Below are 9,132 nucleotides of genomic sequence, written 5' to 3'. Positions count from 1 at the left end.
AAAAAAAAAAAAAAAATCTTCGTCCTGGGGACCAGAGGTATAGATTCTGGTTCTGGCTTCAATTCCTGCATTTACCAGGTCAGAACAAAACACATATGTCATAAAACTCTGATTATAATTAGACAGAACGACATGGGCTACAAAGGGCTACACATATTTTAAGGAATTGTTATGAAAGAAAAAAAAAGATGTGAACATTTATATCAGCAAGATTTCTGGGTTGAACAATATAGTCTGTTGTGATCTTCTGAATGTTTAAGAAGATTTAAGACTTAAACTATTGCCACTGAGGTAATGGGTACAAGGAAATCTTAGCTCTACTCTGGCCAGTGAGTTGGCCTAGGATGCCAGGTATGCGGAGGGCCAGGCTTTCTGAATTTTCACTGAGGTGACGATGAGATAGGGAACCACAAGGCAGAGTGATGGGAAGTCCCAAGAAAACAAAATGATGGATAGCAAAAGGGCGTCTTGGTTACTGCTAATGGTTTGACATAGTTGTGTGTTCCTCTCTTGCTTTTTCATGATGACATGCAGATTGGATATAATTTTATTTAAGTGAACATTAGCATGTTAGTTCTAAAAAAATGTACTGACCCATTATAAGATTTTTTTTTTTGGTTAGTACATATACATAGGTATATTTGAACACTGGGGATTAGTAGTTGTTATTACCCATAGAAATACCAGTACATGAGATCAACCAATAAATATATGCATCAATATATTTCAATTCTACATAACCTTAAAAGTTAATACCATCACAGGTAGGAGCTTTTGACATCTTCAGTTGGTTGGTGAAGTCTGTCATGATGTGTAATTTCCCACTGTTTTAGACACTGTCTTGCTCTGCCCTGGCCGTGCTCATGCATTCTCCCCGCCTCCAACGCACTTGCTGTGTGCATCCAGGCACCCACCCTCCGGCAGCGGCGCTCTCGGTGTGTTCAGGCTCACCCCTCCACTTACAGACATCACGGGTAAGTGCTGCTTGCTTCTGAAATCAAAGGTCGCGGACACACAACCCTCAGTTATTCATGCCAAGGGAAGTGGTGTCAAAGTCCTGGCACGTTCAGGTTTAGGTGTGTGTTCAGGTTCATGGGTCAGGCCTTGCTCGGTAAAATGCTGCTCATTGGCGGTAGGTTTACAGAGCTCTGCCTATGGTAACTTTTAAAAGCTTTAAAGCAAACAAATACATTTTGCTTTATAGATCATCTAACGACACACTCAGAGGCTGAAGGTGAAGAATGCACTTGTCGCTATGAGAGGTAGATAGAAATGCTGTTCCCGCATGCCAACTTGCAGCGGAGTAGTGAGAAGGTTGAAGGCAGATGGTGGGGTCTGGTAGGAGACGTGTGGACTGAGTGGAGTTTTCTCTTTTCACATTTTTTATTTGTTTCGGAGATATGAAAGCAGCACTTCTCTCCTTGCTTAAAATGAAAAGCCCTTAGACGTACGGGTTGCAAGCACCACTTCCCACTTCCGCTCCAGGTATCTCCCCAGAGCCATGCAGGCCTCTCCAGCATCAGGTGATCTCGGAAGAACAGAGTTCCCTTCTGATCAGGCTGGGACTGTTTCGTCCCAAAGGTACCCCATGCCCGCCTCACCTGGATAAGAAACATCCTCTGTACAGTGCGTGCTGGTGTCTCGTTACTAACCAGAGACAGTTGCTCATGTGCGCCAGCCCCAGGGAACCGGCTGAGGCACGGTGTTGAATAGAGTTTTCCACTCGGTGTTTGCCTTGGCCTGATCTCTGTGGTGTCTTGCCAAACCTGCAACCTCCTGTCAGGAGTCATTCAGCCCTGGATGGGAAATATTCCTCATGCTGTTGTCGGAAAGCTGATCTTTCATGGTAAGCCTGGTGGGCTGTCTATTTGGCCAGACCCAAGCAGGGAGAAGCCAGGCTTTGCTCTGTGAAGAACACGTCTGCAGCGGATGGTACTTGTACCAGCAAAAATATTTAGGCTTGTGGTGTTGGCCAAGGCTGCTCCACTTAAAAAATAAGAAACTCATGAATGTAGAACCGAAAAGCTCCTTTCTTAAAACGGAGGAAGCCAATGATCGCTCTAGTTTATTAGCCAAACTAAAACAGGGTATTATATAGGATGTTATCTTGGCAATACAAGTTTGTTTGGGTGTCTGTCAGTTCAGGGAGCCAGTAAAATATCTATGAAATGAGAGAGGTATGTGGGCAACTGTGGAAGTGCCAAAGGACTAGGGGTCTCAGCACAGGGTCTCCAGGGCTCTACAGCAACCCCCTGGGCCCAAGTCTCCTACTCTGATGCACAGCAAGCGAAGTCCATACATTAATTCAAGAGATGTACAGTATGTTTTATTTGTAACTGTACTGGGCATGTAGCTTATTTTTTTTTAATTAAAACCACATTAAAATTTTATATGTATGCATGTCTGATTGCATATATGTGCGCTATGTTCATGCAGGTGCCCACAGAGACCAGAAGAGGGCATCAGGTCCCTTGGAACTGCAGTCACAGATGGTTGTGGGTACTGGGAACTGAACCCAGGTTCCTTGCAGCAGCCAGCGGAGCCAATTCTCCAGCTGCACATGTCTATAACTATTTGAAAAGTAAGTGCCCAGATGATAGACATCCAGTTCAACAGATGATCGCGAGCGAGCACCCTCACACTCCTGCACACAAGTCAAGAGCTGTCCCATTCATCGGCACTGCTCACGGTCACTGCTGATCTCCTATCTTCCCCCCACCTAGAGTTTTGATGAAGTTTACATAAGTGGGACCGTACAGTACACGCTTCGGCTGAAATTTTATTTAAGATTAGGTTTCTAAGACACATCATTTCATTCTAAGTGCCATTACTTGCCATTTTTCATCACGGAGAGTTTTCAGTCGTATGAATGACATCTTTCCCCTATTCAGCTGTGAGTGGGTATTTGGGATGAGCTCTTAGGACCCATGCTTTGGGGGAGGCGTGTGCGCAAGTGCCTGTGTGCGTGTGTGCGTGAGTGTGCACAAGTATGCGCACATGCGATATGTCACAGTCTGTCCTAGTTTGCTTTCTGTTGCAGCGATAAACTCCATGACTAAAACACGGCTCTGGGAGGAGAGGGTGGGTAGGTTTGTTTGTTTATTTTGAGTTTTCAAGTAATTCTTTATTACCAAATTATCAAATTATTTAACCATAAAAATAATTTTATAGAAAAAGCGATAGATAATTGAAGATAGCGTTTGAGTGACAGGCCTTTGCTTTGAAGACAAAGAGAGGGTTGTGGCATGAGCACCAGAGGAGAGGGTTATTCTAGCTTACAGACCACAGTCCATCTTTGAAGGAAGTCGAGGCAGGAGGATGAATCAGAGACCACGGAGGAAGACTAAGTGCTGGCTTGCTCCCAGACTCATGCTTAGTTCAGCTACCTTGCTTTTACAGCCTGTCCCATCTGCATATTCCAAATTTGTGAATAAATTCTCCTCTACTACCTAATGGAGCATGTCCTCTCTTAGTTTGACATTTCAATCTGTAGTCCACCGAGAACAGTGTTTTGAGTGTATGAGAAGATCAGTGCTAAGTTTTCCCCTTTTCATGCATGGAAACCAGTTGATTCCAAACATGTGGAGATGAGCATTCCTTCTGCTGCTGTGTTCATGAATCAGCACATGTGTTTCTGAGCTCTGTGCTGTCTATGTCTCTACTTCTATTACAACCCCTGGCTTCTTGGCTTTCTAGTTTATAATTTCCTGTAATTTGTGCTTCATGTGTGTGTGTGGGGGGGGGGTGTTTTTGTCCTATTGATTTTCTACATAATTGTCACGATCAGCTTTATGAATACATTATATATTTTATAGATCAATTTGGGCAACTGAACATATGTACACAATTTATTTTCAACCCATGGCCAGGAATTATTCTCCCACCTATTTCATTAGCTTATGCATTTATCTGGCGTGAATCAGTTTATCTTTTGCTAGATTTATTGTGGTGGCTTTGGTGGTTTTTTAATGACCCCCACAGACTAGTCCCTTGGGAACAGATGAAAGTTACTCCGGTGACCAGGCAAACTTTGGTGATGTGTGAGGAATCCACACCTGTGGAAGGGTGGGACTGAGGCAGAATCAGGCAAAGGAAGAAAGAGAATTGCAATGCAAGTATGCCTGGGCAACCCACTGGGGTAGTCTGAGCAAATATAGCCTGCCCATGAGTCCCATGCAGGGTCGAACGAGTCGAACCTTTTTACACTTGCAGCTGTTGGCTGTGGACTGCCTTAGAAAGGTGTATTCTCCTGGGAGGAGGCTCTTTGCAGATGCTGCTCACAGAACCCCTGGCAGCTAGGGCACAAGGCATTCTTTGGAACCTGGTGTGCATCTAGGTGTGTAAGAGTCAAGCAGCTGCGGTATAGCTGTAGCAGGAGGCCTTTTGTGCTGCTCATACCCTCCTCTTCGTGCACATTCAAGCAACAGCTACTCTGGGACCATGATGGACCAGTTTCTGGAGAAGCTCAGAACTCAGTTGGTAGAATCATGGCCCTGTCAGATGGTGTCAGACTGAGACAGGTAGTCCTGCGTTCTTCTAGCCCATGATTCCAGATCTCTGCAAATCCCAGGTCACCAGAGGTGGGGGGTGTCTGTGTTCCCTGTCTTCATACCTCTGTCTAAAGATCAAGGCTACCCATCCTTGTAAAGATGGCAACTCTGCTTCTGGCCTGCTGGCGCCATCCCTGAGTGCAGCTTGGAGTTGAAAGGGTCTTTGTTTCAATTCTTTGATGGAGTATGATCTCTTTAGGTAGATAAGTAGATATCTTGTGTGCTGTGGGGCTGAGAATGCAAAGTCACAGAGGGGCTCATGAGGAGTGATGGGGGGGTGTTTTTACTGCATCGGGTCTGAATGGCTTGGATTTTTTCAAATCAAACACAATCACAGGGAGCTGCTGACTCCCTGAGGGGGATGATTTACTGAGGATGAGTTCCTAACCTTGAGGCCTGAACTAAACCTCACTGTGACATTTAGCAATACAGGAGGCTTCAAGCATCAAGGCTTGTGGCTCTGTTGGCCGGTTTTGCTGTTGTGAGTCCACTTTTGTAACACCCCCAATACATTCCACCCATCTCTGGGCTGATATGTGGAGTAAACTTTTTGTTAGAGTTCGGAAAATGCTGTTTAGCTGAGACATAAAACAAATTCATGGGGAAAACAAATTCACACCGAGAATATGCACCTGCTTAGCCAAATGAAGTCACTCCCTGTTTTAGGATGTGGGAATTCTGTGTGGAGCAAATAAAAAAGTCTAAATATTACAAATTTAAAAGTCTGAAAATTATAAAATGTCTTAAAATGAGTAATGACAAAAGGTAGGCCGTATTAAAACTCAGGGCTGAGCCAAAAGAAGTTAATAGTTGTGACTATACACGCTGAAGAAGAACAAAAGTTCAAACTGACAGCCTGACCTATTCATTCCAATAAACTTACAACTAATTAAAGTGAAAGAAAATCCGTGCACGAGCTGTTCTGTGCTTGTCCTAGCATTGTGTCTTTGTCATGATAGGCTTATCCTAAAATAATGATTTTCTTCTTTTCCACGACCATGTTGGAGCCACTGACTCCCTTTATGATATATAGAGAGTACCCGATCAGTTAATATTATTTCATTTGATAAATACTTAAATTTGCCTATGTTTTACCCTCATGCTTTCACATGAGATACTTTTCCTTTGTCCTGGAGACCTCTTTTTGTCATTTATTTAAGAGCAGATCTTACAAGACACCTTTCTTTCTTTCTTTTTTTTTTTTCTGAGTTGGTTGACTGAAGACATTTTTATCTTGTCTTCCTTTTTGAAACACACTGAAGGCTGGCAGCTACTTCTCATGGCTCCCACCTTTCGGTGTTCTACAGTCATGGGCTGCTGCCATTTCTGTCGGAAGTTGCCTTTATTCTTTGAAGCTACTGAGTGTTTTACTCACCAGCCTCCTTTAAACTTTTTCCTTTTGCTACAGTATAAATCTGGAGGGTCCCCCCAGATGCTAAAGGCTTGGTCCTGTTTTGTGCTACTGGGAGATTTTGGAATCTTGAAGAGGGGTTGTTTCGTAGGAAGTCTTAGAATATTGAGAGACAACCTCAAAGGGGATTGTAAACTAGTATATTTCTGTCTGTCTGTCTGCAATATTCATTAGGTAACAGAAAGCTGAATAACACACCTTTGATATTCTTTTCATTATGATGCAAACCCAGATACGTGGTTGCTTTCATATTTTACCTGGTAGGGGTTAGAGAGTGGGCTGCTTAACTGAGCTGTGGATTGATGTCTTTGCTGTTTCAGAATACTCTCAGGCAGTATCACATAAGGTGCTTATTTTCCCAGCCATTCCTCCTTCCTTCAGTAAACTTGACTATTTATGCCCTGTTCCATGTGGTTGTTCATCTTTTATTTTCCAACTTTTTCTTTTTTTCTCTTCTTTAATCTGGGTGCTTTAAATTGACCTCGTTTTCAGTTCTAATGCCCATTTCTACTAATCCATTTAATTGATTTGACATATATCTTACTTTCAGAAATTAGATTTTTCAGTTTGATTACTTACACTTTCCTCCATGTAATTAAAAAAAGTTTTAAAATATTTTTGTGTGAGAATTCAAAGTTCACTGTATGCAGAATATGTTTCTACTTTTTCCCTTTTTTTGAGCACAAAATTATCTCTTTTGGCATGATGAATATGTTTTAAAATTAAATTACAAGTGTGTCTGAGGAATTCTTGAACTAATGGTGATGCTTTGCCTGAATCTGTCTTCCTCAGGAGAGGATTAGGGTTAATCTGCTTGAGTGAGCCCATCACCTGGTCCAGGACAAGGGTGTTCAGCCCTGGATTTCTAGCTTTAACCCTAAGGCTTGGCTCTTTCAAAGTCTTCAGAGGTCTGGCTTGTTTATCTGGAACTGTTCACGGTGAGGGTCTTTGAGCTCTAGTTTGCGTATTCTCAGTCTTCTTAGGCTGTTGAAATTTTAACTCAGATTCCCAGGGTTCTGATCGGTGTTTTCTGCCTTGCGTCTTTGATCCTCTGTTGCAGTCCTGATTTGGGGTTGGGAGTGGGAGGTTACCATTGTATTGAACAGCCCTTCCCTTCAGTATCTCAACGCTCAAGTTATTCTTCTTCAAATAATTCCATGATGCATTTTCTCCAGATTTTCTAATAGTTCCAGATTAACCAGGTGAAAAGGTTATCTGAAGTTTTCTACCAATTCAGGAATAGAAAATCTTAAAGCTTCTTTCTGAAGAAAAATGTGTTAGATTAATTATTATGTTCCTAGTGCCTTCTACAGTTCTTGACATATAAAGATGCTCAATTTTTTTTAACAAATAAAAAAATGCAAAGTAAGCATGAAATACCACTCATTGGAGTTTGATTTTTTTCTTTCCTTCCAGGCCTCCCCTTCCTCAGTGTTAAGGACCAAAGCCAGTGTCTTAGGCATGGTAGGCAAGTGGTCTGCTGCTAAGCCATGTCTCCAGTCCACCAAGCTGACTTTTGATCTAACGACTTAGCCAGGACTTTGTCAAGGATTCCTTAAAGCTTAGTTTAATTCCAAGCTATTTCATAGAATGTTTCTCCCCAACCTGAATTCTCTTTTATCTTTACCCCCCAAAAAGTGTCTGGATCACTTCACAGAATCTACCTCTTGATCTTAGATGACATTGACAACATATACGGCAATAGAATCTGGAAATGTGTTTGAGATATTTGTACCAGGTGAGCACTCATAGCCTGGCACTGACGTATTTCCTACACCCTTCAAGGAACCACAAACTGTGCTAAACATACCACTTACTAATCCCTCTTGAGTCATTGATGCATTCAGTGTTGAAATTCTCTTCTCATAAACCTGAAGGGTTCCAATAATGTGTATTGAAGCATTCACTTAAAATGTGTGTGTGTGTGTGTGTGTGTGTGTGTGTGTGTAGATGTCCCTAGAGGCCATAGGCTTTGGATCACCTTGCAGCTAGAATTATGAATAGTTTTGAGATACCTGAGGTGGGTGGTGGGAATGGAGCCCTGGTCCTCTGGAAGAGCAATACATTCTCGTAACCATTGAATCACCTACCCACCCCCAACACACTTACTAAAATTAAAACATTTCATTGGATTTGGGAAGGTTGGGGCTGGGTTATTGGCCCACAGAAGTTATTTCATCTGGATGATTTGTTTATGTCACTCAGAGCTGTTCCCCATGGCCTGAAGAGGGCTGGAAGGTTCGAGGCACTGTGTGTTGAATGCTGACTGTGGGACAGCTGCACTGGTGTTGATCTTAGATTACTTCATTTAATTTCAACAACCCAGGTGCTACTATTACTCCAGTTTTCAGATGCAGGAACCAAGGCAGGGAAGGTTAAGCCGCCATCCCAAAGCTATAGTCTTTATCAGGTGATGGGATTAATAAAAGTGGGCCTGTGCATTTGCATCCTTTTCTTCAAATTCTCCTACGATGAAGACAAGTAGAGTTGTCCGGTTTACTGGTCTTGTTGCCCTCAGCACAGCAAAAGGAGAAGAATGCACCCCTGAAGGTTTTCTTGCATCCTGAACTACCCTTCAGAAAAGTCTTTCCCAGCAAGTACCAGCTGCTTGAACCATATTATGGTTTCTCTTCACTTTTCAACTGGAAAGTTCCATCAAACTCAATAAATTGCAATCCAACACTGCAGAGGACTGGGGGAAAAAAAAACCCAAAAGTGTTAAATGGATGAGAGCATTTTTCTGCAGCATCAGGCTTTCCCCGCTTGGAAGACTAAATATCCTCAGACTAGAAAAACTCAAGCCACTTTTTGGATGAACAAAGATCAGAATATAGAAAATAACTATAAAATAATGATACCAGTGGTGCTTGAACTGTATGCAGGAGAAAAGCACAGGCCATTCTTCAGGAAGTGGTGAGCCAATCAACCAAACAGAAGAGACAGGGACTTGTAGTTCTACAAATATTCAAAGCTGGAAAAGAGCTAAGACTGCAGTAGACTATGAGAGGGGAGAGGGGAGCAGGAGGACTCTCAGCTACAGGAATGCTCAGTCAGGGGGCTGTCTACCTCTGCTTATGCTGGTTAATCAGTCCAGGCTCTTCAGCAAGGGACTCTAAATGAGACTTCTGAAAATCTGGTGATCATGGACATGGATAGGGGAGGAGGCAGGGG

This window comes from Psammomys obesus, unplaced genomic scaffold (genome assembly GCF_907164565.1).
Source record: "Psammomys obesus unplaced genomic scaffold, mPsaObe1.curated_primary_1811, whole genome shotgun sequence".
Taxonomy (NCBI): Eukaryota; Metazoa; Chordata; class Mammalia; order Rodentia; family Muridae; genus Psammomys; species Psammomys obesus.
The sequence above is the reverse complement of the archived record's forward strand: the minus strand, read 5'-3'. Positions refer to the sequence as shown.